This window comes from Rana temporaria, chromosome 4, assembly GCF_905171775.1.
Source record: "Rana temporaria chromosome 4, aRanTem1.1, whole genome shotgun sequence".
Taxonomy (NCBI): domain Eukaryota; kingdom Metazoa; phylum Chordata; class Amphibia; order Anura; family Ranidae; genus Rana; species Rana temporaria.
In genome coordinates this window covers 432,362,923-432,377,241 of record NC_053492.1, presented here as the reverse complement: position 1 = coordinate 432,377,241, position 14,319 = coordinate 432,362,923, and positions in this window count along the sequence as shown.

Below are 14,319 nucleotides of genomic sequence, written 5' to 3'. Positions count from 1 at the left end.
TTTGTGCACTGGTGCGCAGTCATGTTGGAACAGGAAGGGGCCGTCCCCAAACTGTTCCCACAAGTTGGGAGCATGAAATTGTCCAAAATGTCTTGGTATGCTGATGCCTTAAGAGTTCCCTTCACTGGAACTAAGGGGCCAAGCCCAAACCCTGAAAAATAACTCCACACCATAATCCCTCCTCCTCCAAATGATTTGGAGGGGTGGTCCAATACTTTTGGCAACATAGTGCGGATGAGCGAGTTATGCCCTGTACACACGATAGCTTTTGGTCGGATATTCCAACCCTGTGTATGCTCCATCCAACATTTTCTTGACGGAAAAAAAACATGCATGCCAAGAATCAAGCAGAAGAGCTGAACTGCCTATCGAACTTCATTGATCTCGGCTCATTGTACATCACCGCGTTCTTAACGGTCGGAATTTCAGACAAGATTTGTGTGACCGTGTGTATGCAACACAAGTTTAAGCCAACATTTCGTCAGAAAAAATCCACGGTTTTCTTGTCTGAATTTTCGATTGTGTGTATGGGGCATTTGGGGTGGAGGAACTTGACTCAACCTGATAGAACACCTTTGGGATGCATTAGAGCAGAGACGTTCGAGCCAGGCCTTCTTATCCAACATCAGTGCCTGACTTCACAGTTTTGCTTCTGGAAGAATGGTCAAACATTCCCATAGACACACTCCTAAACCTTGTGGACAGCCTTCCCAGAAGAGTTGAAGCTGTTATAGCTGCAAAGGGTGGGCCAACTCAATATTGAACCCTACAGACTAAGACTGGCATTCCATTAAAGTTCATGTGCGTGTAAAGGCAGGTGTCCTAATATTTTTGACAATATAGAGTATATAGATAGATATAACTCTCTCTCTCTCTCTCTCTCTCTATATATATATATATATATATATTGTATTTTTGGAAATGTTATTATTAATTACCTTCTATTCATTTCTGCAGCCACAATACTTTGTGGCCACTGCAGGGCCCTCTTAACCCTCTTGTATTGAATTGTGTTTTTTGTCTCTATTTCTTAAAGCACTACACAAACTGTTGTCGCCATATATATCCTGTATAATAATAATTGAACTATCGCTTTCTTACAGTAACAATCTGTGTGCACAACACTTTTAATCATCTTATGTCATGTTTTTGTGATAAAATGCTGCATCCAAAGAATCCTTAAAAAAATACGAAAGATATTCTCCTTCATGTCAAAGATACGATACATAGCACAATGGGATTCACCTAACAAAACTATTACTATACAATGCAACCCAGTAGAAATATATTAATTAATTAGCTGCTCCTAAAATCATTTTATAATAATTAAACCAGAGACTTTGCAAGCATCGGAGAACTCTTGCATCAAGTAAAACACTATATATATATATATATATATATATATATATATATATATATATATATATATATATATATATATATACATATATACACGTTATAAATACAGACAAGTATCAATTTGGTAACAGCTAGATGTGCATGTACACATTAACAAGAATTTCTCAAGATTGATAGAATAGAATTATTATTACATATATATATATATATATATATATATATATATATATATATATATATATATACCGCATATATTGCTTACCTTATTTGGAGGCCTCCTCCTCCTCCTCCTTAGAGGGACAGAAAAGCTGATTACACCTCCCCAGCCACCACCATCTGTCTTCCTCTTTGTTTCAGATCTTCCTTCTTACTTAATTATCTTGTTTCACTCGAAGCTAATTGAAAACTTCCAGAAAACTTTACCTCTGCAGGTACGTCATGTTTCCATGGAAGGAACTTCACCTTCGTCTCCCACCTTTACCTCCGGACTGCTTAGAGTTACCAGGAAGAGTCATGTGCAGGGTTGCTAAGGAACGGTCTGTCACTCCAGACATCTCAGTCCTCCGTCCACCAGCTGTCCATATTAACTAAAACACGATAGAGGGGCTTATCAACTAAGTGGACAGATTATACTAATTTGCCCTGAGTTTTTTTCTCTTTTTTTACTTCAGGGATTGCCAATTCTAAAACCAAAAAAAGTTACGTAAATGTAAAATCATTATTAATAATTTTAAGCATTGCATGCAGAAGTTCCTACACCTGCGCAGAAAACTAAGCGCGGATGATGGTTTTTACTTCTGTTTTTCTGCTATTTAACCACTTACAGACCAGAAGATTTCCCCCCTTAATGACCAGGCCATTTTTTGGCGATACGGCACTGCGTCGTTTTTAACTGACAATTGCGCGGTCGTGAAAAGTTGTACCCAAACAAAACTGATGTCCTTTTGCAATACACGTATATTGATTGATTTGCGCAAAAGTTATAGCTATCTACAAAACAGTGGATAGATTTATGGAATTGTTATGTCATTTTTATTCTTTTTTCTTGTGAACTAGTAATGGCGGGGATCTGTGATTTTTTCACGGGATTGCGACATTGCGGCGGACAGATCGGACACTTTTGACACTTTTTTTGGGACCACTGACATTTATATAAAAATGCACTAATGACTGTGTAAATGTCACTGGCAGGGAAGAGGTTAATACTAGGGGGCGATCAAGGGGTTAAATGTGTGTTCTGGAGGAGGAGAGAGATCGTTGTTCCTAATCACTAGGAACAGCAGATCTCTCTCCTCCCCTGTCAGAACGGGGATCTGTCTGTTTACATTGACAGATCCCCATTCTGTCTCTCTTTCCCACGATCGCAGGTGGCCGATGAACATCACGGCCCGCCAGCCACATGCATCGGTTCCCCCGCCATGTGGCCGGCGAGTGCGCGTGCCTCCGGTGGCGTGTGCCTGCTATGGCTCTTAAAGGAGCCGATATACAGCTACGGCTATTTGTGGGAAAGAGCCAACCTGCCGCAGTATAATCACAGCGGCTGGTCGGCAAGTGGTTAAAGGAAAATGCCTCTTTCAGTAAAATTAATAATATAGCATATACAACTGCCACACAAACCATTTTGTATTATAACTAATTATTAACTATACACAGACTGGTTTGAATGGCTAAAGCTTAAAGTGTTGAGCTTTAGCCACCTTAACCACTTAAGCCCCGGACCAATATGCTGCTAAATGCCCAAAGGCGTTTTTACAATTCAGCACTGCGTCGCTTTAACAGACAATTGCGTGGTCGTGCAACGTGGCTCCCAAACAAAATTGGCGTCCTTTTTTCCCCACAAATAGAGCTTTCTTTTGGTGGTATTTGATCACCTCTGCGGTTTTTATTTTTTGCGCTATAAACAAAAATAGAGCGACAATTTTGAAAAAAAAATAATATTTTTTACTTTTTGCTGTAATAAATATCCCCCAAAAGCATATATATATATATAAAAAAAAAATTCCTCAGTTTAGGCCGATACGTATTCTTCTACCTATTTTTGGTAAAAAAATCGCAATAAGCGTTTATCGATTGGTTTGCGCAAAATTTATAGCGTTTACAAAATAGGGGATAGTTTTTTTTTTTTTTTACTACTAATGGCGGCGATCAGCGATTTTTTTCATGACTGCGACATTATGGCGGACACTTCGGACAATTTTGACACATTTTTGGGACCATTGTCATTTTCACAGCAAAAAATGCATTTAAAATGCATTGTTTATTGTGAAAATGACAGTTGCAGTTTGGGAGTTAACCACAAGGGGGTGCTGAAGGGGTTATGTGATCCCTGAATGTGTTCCCTGTAAGTCTGACGTCATTGATTGTGCGTCCCTATATTAGAAAGCTCTATTTGTGGGAAAAAAAGGAAGCCAATTTTGTTTGGGAGCCACGTCGCACGACCGCGCAATTGTCAGTTAAAGCGACACAGTGCCGAATCGCAAAAAGGGGCCTGGTCTTTTACCTGCATTTTGGTCCGGGTCTTAAGTGGTTAAGGGAAAAAAGCTGTTCAAACCTGCCTGGTCCTATGTGAAAAAGGAATTGCCCCCTCTCATGCTAAATCATGAATGCTGTGATTAACCACATTTTTTTGGAAAGCTGAGTTAAATTTCACTTGCAACACCCAGGCCTGATTACTGCCAGACCTGTTGAATCAAGAAACTACATAAATAGAAGCTGTCTGAAAAAGTGAAGCACGCTAACAGATCACAAAAAGCCACACATCATGCCACAATCTAAAAAAATTAAAGAACAGATTAGAAACACACCTGTATCAGTCTAGGAAGGGTTTCAAAGCCATTTCTAAGGCTTTGGAACTCCAGTGAACCATGGGGAGAGCCAATATCCACAAATGGAGATAACTTGGAACAGTGGTGAACCTTCCCAGGAGTGGCCGGCCTACAAAAATTACTCCAAGAGGATGACGAAGACTCATCCAGGAGATCATAAAAGAACCCAGAACAACATCTAGAAAACTGCAGGCCTCACTTGCCTCAGGTAAGTTCAGGGTTCATGACTCAACAATTAAAAAGAGACTGGGCAAAAATGGCTTCCATGGGAGAGTTCCAAGGCCAAAGCCACTGCTGACCAAAAAGAACACAAAGGCTCATCTCACATTTACCAAACAACATCTTGATTATCCCCAAGACTATTAGGCAAATATTCTGTGGACCTGATGAGACAAAAATTTAACATTTTGAAAAGTGTGCGTCTCGTTACATCTGGCATAAAACAAATAAGGCATTTCATAACAAGAATTTCATACCAGCAGTCAGACATGGTGGTGGTAGTGTGATGCTCTGGGGCTGTTTTGAAATAACGACCTTCCATAATTAATAGAACCATGAATTCTGAGCTCTACCAGAAAATCCTAAAGGAGAATGATCCGGCCATCAGTTTGTGACCTCAAGCTCAAGTGCACTTGGGTTATGCAGCAGGACAATAATCCGAAACACAACAGCAAGTCCACCTCCAAATGGTTCAAAGGTTTTGGAGAGGCTGAAGCCCCGTACACACGACCAGTTTCCTCGGCAGAATTCAGCTTCCGACCGAGTTTCTGGCTGAATTCTGCCGAGGAAACTGGTCGTGTGTACACTTTCAGCCGAGGAAGCCGACGAGGAGCTCGACGAGGAAATAGAGAACATGTTCTCTATTTCCTCGTTGTTCTATGGGAGCTCTCGTCCCGCCGAGCTCCTCGGCGGCTTCAGTGCTGAACTGGCCGAGGAACTCGATGTGTTTGGCACGTCGAGTTCCTCGGCCGTGTGTACGAGGCTTCAGTCAAAGCCCAGACTTAAATCCAATTGAGATGCTGTATCATGACCTTACACAGGTCATTCATGCTGAAAAACCCTCCTGAATTAAAACAATTCTGCAAAGAAGAGTGGGGCCAAAATTGCTCCACAGCAATGTGAAAGACTCATTGCCAGTTATCGCAAACACTTGGGGCCAGATTCACAGAAAAAGTACGCCGGAGTATCTGCTGATACTCCGGCGTACTTTCAAATTTGCCGCGTCGTATCTTTATTTTGAATTCTCAAACAAACATACAACGGCATTTGGTTAAGACCCGACAGGCGTATGGCTTTGTACGCCTTCGGATCTTAGGATGCAATACTTCGGCGCCCGCTGGGTGGAGTTTGCGTCGGCTCGGGAACGCGCCTAATTTAAATGATACACGCCCCATTTGAATTAGGTGGGCTTGCGCCGGACGGCTTTACGATACGCCGCCGCAAGTTTACAGGCAAGTGCTTTGTGAATCAAGCACTTACGCCGAAAACTTGCGGCGGTGTAACGTAAATGGGATACGTTACGCCGCCGGATTTCTACATGAATCTGGCCCTTGATTGCAGTTGTTGTCGCCAAAGGTGGAACAACCAGTTATTAGGTATAGGGGGCAATTACTTTTTCACATAAAGCCAGGCAGGTTTGGACAGCTTTGGACAGGGGGCAAATACTTTTTCAGCTTTGTATATGAGTTTCGCTTTTTTTTTTTTGAAAATTCTTTTTATTAGGTTTTTGCACACAAAAACAACACACACAGGCGGGCAACATACCCACCACAGAGGCGGCCACGCAGGGCCAAAACACACACACATAAGGAAAACATAATCCCCTAGGCAAACCCTCCCCCCCACCCTCCCCTCCTCCCCCGACCAACACCCTACCCCACAACCCTTACATATAAGAGTTTTGCATATATATGATTCAATAAACTTGAAAGGGAATATCCTGCACAGTTGCAATCACATAATAATGCAATCTATTGACCTAGTGTTTTAACCCACCGTCACCGGACTGTCAAGCCATGCCTGCCAAACCTTTGCAAATTTTTCCCCACAACCTCTTGATCTGTATGTGGCCCTATACAGGTGTATTACTGAATTTACCAGCCCCTTCCAGTACTCTAGCGTGGGAGCAGCAGACTTTTTCCATCTCAGTAGGATAGCTTTCCTGCCATAGAAAAGCCCTATATTTATCAAGGTGCGATGGGCCAAGGAGGGAGCAACCTCCTCGACCAGTCCTAGGAGACAGACCCTAGCTGTTAAGGGGACCGGTATGCTGACAACCTCTGACAAGCACTCCACCACCCCTGTCCAGAAAGTTTTTATGAGGGGGCATGTCCAGAAAATGTGTTCCGAATCCGCTGGAGAGAACACACACCTCCAACACTGACTACTAGACGATGGGTACACTCGAGACAACCTGGCAGGAGTATAGTAAATACGGTGTAGAAACTTAAAGTTAATTAGGCAATCTCTAGCCGAGACTATATGTTTGAAGGGATGATCCCACATATCCTCCCAGTCTTCTCCTTGAATGTCTGGAACTTCCCTCTCCCAACGCTCTCTACATCTGGTGACTCCCATGGGTGTTTTCGTGAACAGTGCTTTGTATACTGTGGATAAAGTTTTGGGCAGTTCCTCATCTCCCAAGAGATTCTCTAGTGCCGAAGGCAGAGACTCCACCCTACGATCTCCAAACTGCACCTGAAAGGCATGGCGCAGTTGTAGGTATCGAAAGAAAAAAGAGTTCGGGAGACCATGCCTATCTTTCAACTGGTCAAAGGTAATGAGCTCGCCCTCTCTGGTAATATGCTCCAAAAACTTAACTCCCCCACAAGCCCAAATCATCGGGTCCGGGAGGGAGCAAAAGTCCGGCAAATTGGGGTTTAGCCATAGCGGAGCCGAGGGGGACACACCCAAATAGGAGGGCGACATCAGGACAGTGGCAGTCTCCCATGCTCTGATAGTTGCCTTCATGGAAGTGGTTATAGGTAGGGAGGATTTCGGACCTCTATAGAGGGCTAACCGTAAGCTTTCGTACGAACCTAGTAATGCGGCCTCTAGTACAGTGGACATCAGCCAACAGCCACCTCCTGGCGAACACCATCTGGCCAGCCAGATAATACTTCTGCCAGTCAGGAAGCGCCAGCCCTCCCTGCCCCCATGGTTCTTGTAGAACCCTGATGCTAATCCTGGGTGCCCGGGGTGACTATATTAAAGCCCCAATTAAACCATTCAGCTTGGTGAAAAAAGATTTAGGTATCCAAATTGGAGAGTGTCGCAGGAAATAAAGAAGCACTGGTAAAAACTTTGTCTTAAGTAATCTGATTCTACCTATCAATGAGAGAGGCAGCTTTTTCCAGGCCTGTATCCTCTGTTTCAGGGACTCCACTGCCGGGAGGAGATTCAGGGGCATGTAATCATATATATTGGCGGTGACCTTCACCCCTAGGTAAGTGAGGGAAGAGACCCAGATCAGCGGCAATGTGTCATCCCTCTGCGACTGGGCCTCCGGGCCCAGAGGAAGGATAGACGACTTGCCCCAGTTCACGCGTAATCCCGAAAAAGATGCAAATCTGTCCAGGATCCGCAAGGCCGACTTAAGCGACGACCCCGGATCCCGGAGAAACAGGAGCAAGTCGTCTGCATAAAGCGCTACAGATTCCATAATGGAGCCAACCCTAATTCCTCCCACCTCATCCGAACGCCTGAGGGCCCTAGCAATGGGTTCCATCATTAAGGCAAAAAGGAAAGGGGAAAGGGGACACCCCTGCCTCGTGCCCCTGCCTATTGTGAAAAAGGAGGACACCCTGAACCCCAATCGGACAGCCGTCCGTGGGTCAGCGTACAAAAGTCGAATCCATTGGCGGAAACCTGGGCCAAAACCCATTCCCTACAATACCGCATGCATGTAGTGCCAATCAACCGAATCGAATGCTTTTTCTATGTCAATGGAAACAATCACTTTGGCTAAACAGTCAGCATTATCCAGTTGGATATGCGTGAACAGCCTCCTTAAATTTGTGTCCGTTGACATGCCAGGCATGGAAACCCGTTTGATCGATATCTACTATGGACGCTATAACTTTTGCTAATCTTGAGGCCAAAACCTTGGTTAGGATTTTTAAATCCATATTTAATAGCGCTATGGGGCGATAGGAGGAACAAGCCAGTGGATCTTTGCCTGGTTTCAGGAGGAGCACCATGTAGGCCTCCTTCATGGAGTCCGGTAAGGCTCCCCTCTCCCAGCAGTGACTGAAAATCTTATTAAGTCTAGGTGCTAGATGTGAGCCAAACGACCTGTAGAAGTCCGCCGGGAACCCGTCCGGGCCCGGCGCCTTACGCGGAGGGAAAGCCTGAATCGCTGCCTCTATCTCTAACACCGAGATAGGTTCGTCCAAGAACACCGCATCGGAATCCGACAGACGCGGTAGCGCCACATCCTGCAACAACTCGTCCAGGTCAGACGGGTTATACGCCGGAATGGGCGAGTACAAGGCTGCATAATAATCCACAAACTCCCCCAAGATTTTCTCAGGATCAGTGATCAGGTCCCCTCCCCTACCTCTCACCACAGGTACACTAACCGTTGTTTTTTGTTCTGCCGCCAAGTTGGCCAAAAGCTTACCATTTTTATCCCCTTCTGCAAAAACATTTTCAACCCTTTTCCTAACCTCGGTGTGTGCCAGGTTCGAAAAATGCAAGGTGAGCGAACGCCTAGCCTCTAGTAGGGAAACATATGAGGCCTCCGAAGGAGAGTCTGCATGTGTTTTAGCACTTTCCCGCTCGTTGGCAATCAAGGTCTCGAGTTTCGCTTTTTTAATTCAATTACTGAAATAAATAATCTTTTAATGATATTCTAATTTTTTGAGATGCACCTGTATATCAAAGTTCTGTTATTTTCCTTAGTCAGCATTTGGAGTTCCAGGACCTTTCATACATGTTTTTTTTCTAGGTCTTTACAGCCCATAAACAATCTGCTATTTAAAGCTCTCAGTAAGTCAATCTTAAATTCACAAACACAACTCTATGGGGTTTATTTACTAAAGTTGGAGGGTGCAAAATCAGGCCTCACTTCTGCATAGGAACCAATAAGCTTCCAGGTTTTATTGCCAAAGCCTAATTGAACAAGCTGAAGATAGATGCTGATTGGCTACCAGCTTTAGTAAATCTACACCAATGTGGTATTAGAACAGTGACATATTGCAGTCACCCATTCTACAGTTTCAGTCAGAGAGGAGTAGCCTCAAAGCAGGCATTGTCTGCAATAGCTTACCAATCATGCTTTATAATTTCTCTGGATAGTTATATCATTTTAAAAGACACTATCAGTGTCTCTGGCTCTCTGGACCCTTGTTTCCCTCAACCCTTATATACCTTCTTTACCTACACTCACTTGCAGCTCCTCTGCAGCTAAAAAAAAAAAATACCCAGCACTTCCAGTAATGGAGGAGCATGTGACCTGCTCCCCTGTAATGATGCCCATGCCTAGCAGGTAACCACTACCCCGTCACATAACTGGGAGTCATATGACAACATCACATGACTGGGAGAGATACATTATTGCTCCCCCAGGTCACCAATACAACTAATCTTAGAGGAGGTGGAGGAGCAGGGAGGAATTGCAGGTTAGGTGAGTATAAAGAGGTCTGAATATCCCCAGACACAATAGGGTGGATTTACTAAAGGCAAACAGACTATACATTTTGCAGGTGCAATTGCACCCATTTTCCCCAGAGCTTAGCTGATGTGGTGAAGCTTCAATTTGTAAAGAATATCCAATCAGTACAAGGAAAATAAAAGAAACAGCATTTATTTTTGATTGCACATGATTAGATGATGGAAATCAGCAGAGCTTTACTACATTCACTAAGCTCTAGGGAAAATGTAAATGCAAAGGGGCAGATCCACAGAGAGAGTATGCCGGCGTATCTACTGATACGCCGGCGTACTTTCAAATTTCCCGCGTTGTATCTTTAGTTTGAATCCTCAAACCAAGATACGACGGCATCTGGGTTAGATCCGACAGGGGTACGGCTTCGTACGCCTTCGGATCTTAGATGCAATACTTCGGCGTCCGCTGGGTGGAGTTTGCGTCGTTTTCCGCGTCGGGTATGCAAATTAGCTATTTCCGACGATCCACGAACGTACGCGCGGCCATTCTCTTACGTTGTCTCTAGTTGGCTTTTTCCGGCGTATAGTTAAAGCTGGTGTTTTGCGCCGTATAGTTAGACTTGCCATGTTAAGTATGGCCGTCGTTCCCGCGTTTATTTAGAATTTTTTATGTTTTTTTGCATAAGTCGTCCGTGAATCGGGATGGACGTAATTCACGTCTATGTTAAAAAAAATGACGTCCTTGCGACGTCATTTAGCGCAATGCACGGCGGAAAATTTAGGGACGGTGCATGCGCAGTTCATTCGGCGCGGTTCATTTAAATGAAACACGCCCCCTAATCGCCGATTTGAATTCCGCCGCCAGAGATACACTACACCGCCGTAACTTACGGTGCAAATTCTTCCAGGATTCGATTTAAAGCCAGGTAAGGTACGGCGGAGTAGCGTATCTCGGATACGATGCGCCGGGGCAGATCTTTGTGGATCTGCCCCAAAGTGCGCTGTATATTGCCTTAGTAATTCCACCCAACTTCCCCTGCCTGGGAAATGTAACTTCGGCATTGATTTACTAAAACTGAAGAGTGCAAAATCTGGTGCCGCTTTGCATGGACACCTATTTTTTTTTTCTCAAAGCTTAAAGGGTCACTAATGTTCTCTGATGTACAGAGACAAAGAGCCAATAGAGGGCAGTGATGCTTTGTAAAACAAAACTGGATTGGTGCTGACACACAGTAATCACACCTCCTTGATTAGTCACCACAGTGAGAAATCTCCCAGTACTGTGGTGATCAGGAAACAGACAACCAGGAAGTGTCCAGAACAGAGAGGAATTGCAGCAACATCAAAGCAAAAACGAACAATGAGGACATGAAACCAGGACTGCAGTAAGGTAAAGGAAGCTATTTAGCTAAAAAAAAATTAGTGACCCTTTAATTGAACAAGCTGAAGTTAGAAGCTGATTGGCTACCACCAACCTCAGTGTCTTATACAAAAAGAAATCAGCATTAAAAAAGACTAAAAAACAAAACAAAAATCCTAATAATGTATAAAAAAAAAAATGTATGACCATGGGAAAGCCAACTTAGTATTAGCACCACATCCCTTGGCTATTAGATACAAGAGGAGAAATTGGGATTTTTAAGGCGCAAAATAAAGCAAAATAGTATCAACTATAATATATATGGATTTTTTTTATTTAAAGAACAAATTAAACATTGTGAAAAGATGTAACTTATAAGTGAGGTTCAGTTGTTCAGACCCCATTAAGGGTTCTTTGATAGCCCCACTCTATGTAAGTTATGGGGTGGTTCCAGGGGTGGACTGACAACTCATGGGGCCCCCGTGCAATAGAAGATTATGGGGCCCCTGGGCTTACAGATGGCCACCAAGCCAGGAGGCATTACTGAGGCGGGGCAGATAAAATCCCAGGATTTTCACATCAAAAGCATGTCGGTTTTGGACATATCAAGGACAGATGTAAAAAAAAACACAGATTTTTACATACTGTCCCTGGTTTTAATGAGCCTGGCAACCCTGATGGGGCCCCCTAGTGGCATGGGGCCCTCGGGCAGTGCCCGAGTGCCTCAATGGTCAGTCCGCCCCTGGGTGGTTCCATCTTATGCAACATAGCTGAAATGTTTATTTTTACATTTGTGGTTCCAACATTTGTAAAACGATGTTACTGGATGATCTTCTGTTATCACATTTTGTAATGTCTATGGAAAATTTTCAATAAAATGTTTATGGTAAAAAAAAAAAATGTTAAAAGATAACAATTGGCAAGTACAGATCAATAAAGTTTAAAGTTTAGAGTTTTATGGATACAGCACTGTAGATCTCCATTCTACAGTGTTGTATCCATAAAACTTTATTGATCTGTACTTGCCAATTGTTATCTTTTAACAATTTTTTATTTGTTCTTTAAACACTTAAGCCCCGGACCATTATGCAGCCAAATGACTGGGCCACTTTTTGCAATTCAGCACTGCGTCGCTTTAACTGACAATTGCGTGGTCGTGCAACATGGCACCCAAACAAAATTGACGTCCTTTTTTTCCCACAAATAGAGATTTCTTTTGGTGGTATTTGATCACCTCTGCGGTTTTTATTTTTTGCGCTATAAACAAAAATAGAGCGACAATTTTGAATTTTTTTTTTTTTTTTATTACTTTTTGCTATAATAAATATCCCCAAAATATATATATAAAATATTTATTTTCCTCAGTTTAGGCTATTTATCATTAGTAAAAAAATTAGGGCTGTTACTGATTACAATTTTCGTGTTCGATTAATCTATTTTTTTTAAATCGATTAATCGACTAATTTCGATTAATTATAACGCACATACATTTTTCAGATCACCACCATATATAGTCCCCACTGTAATATCCACAGACATCTCCCCACTGTAATATCCACAGACATCTCCCCCACTATAATATCCACAGACATCTCCCCACTGTAATATCCACAGACATCTCCCCACTGTAATATCCACAGACATCTCCCCCACTATAATATCCACAGACATCTCCCCACTGTAATATCCACAGACATCTCCCCACTGTAATATCCACAGACATCTCCCCCACTATAATATCCACAGACATCTCCCCCACTGTAAAATCCACAGACATCTCCCCCATTGTAATATCCACAGACATCTCCCCCACTAATATGGTCCACATCTCCCCCACTGTATAGGATGATTAGTTCTTGCTCAGGCTTATCAGAGAAGCTGGCCAAACACGAGCAGTTGAGGCTGGGTGATGACGTCAGCGCGCCGCTCTAGGCTCACCTAGGCCGCCACTGGGTGGACCAAGAAGGCCACCGCTCTGGGAGCTAGGCCAAAGTCACGGCCTCTCCTTTGGCCGAGGCAGCAGCGGAGCTCCGTGGATCACGTGATGTGCCGATATGCATATGATGACCCATTCGGATCACGGATCATTTACGATCCATTGCACCACTAGTACCGATCAAAATAATGTTGATCGATCAAAAAAATTAACGATTGATCGAGGAATTAATCTTTAATTTCCACAGCCCTAAAAAAATAATATATATATATATATATATATATATATATATATATATATATATATATATATATATATATATAAATATATATATATATATATATATATATACTGTATTTCAATTGACAGTCTTTTTTTGTTTATAGCGCAAAAAAAAATAAAAAAAAGGCAGAGGTGATCAAATACCACCAAAAGAAAGCTCTATTTGTCGGGAAAAATGGACACTAATTTTGTTTGGGTACAGCATTGCATGGCCGTCCAATTGTCAGTTAAAGCGACGCAGTGCCAAATTGTAAAAAGTGCTCTGGTCACGAACAGGGTAAAATCTTCTATTAAGCAGTTAATAGAAGGCAATGCAAGCCACTCTGAAGTCACCCCCAAGTAGTACAGGAACCTTTTTCCAAGTCGGAGTGTCTTGAGTCGCTCCGATTAGAACTGTTCCATTGCACTAAATGGAGTGTAACTTGTCAGGCGACTGTGTGAACTGTGCCCAGTGTGAACTTGAGCCTTATACCCATGTCATGGTACTGCTTTAAAGGGTTAGTAAAGTCAAAGGCTGGGAAAGGGACAGGACCCATAAGTAGAGAAACATCCGGCCTCATCCCCTGCCAGACAGGGCTGTGCTGTGTAAATCTTAAAGTTGATAAAAATCCAAATCTGTTGGCATGTAAGCTTCCTTATATGTATTTCACCTAAGTATTTAGCAGTCTGCCCTGAGCTCAGGGTTAACATGTTCAACTCCTTTCTCATTCCACCTTTGTGTTGGAATTGCTTTCAGATTATCCATTTTTTTTAATTTTCATGTAAGCAGTTCGGTGTTTTTTTTATACCTTTTTATGTAAAAATGAATTTATTAACAGCTAACGCCAGTCATTTAATATGCCTGCCGTGCTTTTCGTCCCTAGCCTGTCTCCTTCGCTTTTTTTACCTTTTGTATTCATCTCTTATCTAAAAAAAAGACCACTACCCACACTTACTCATTAGAGGGAAAT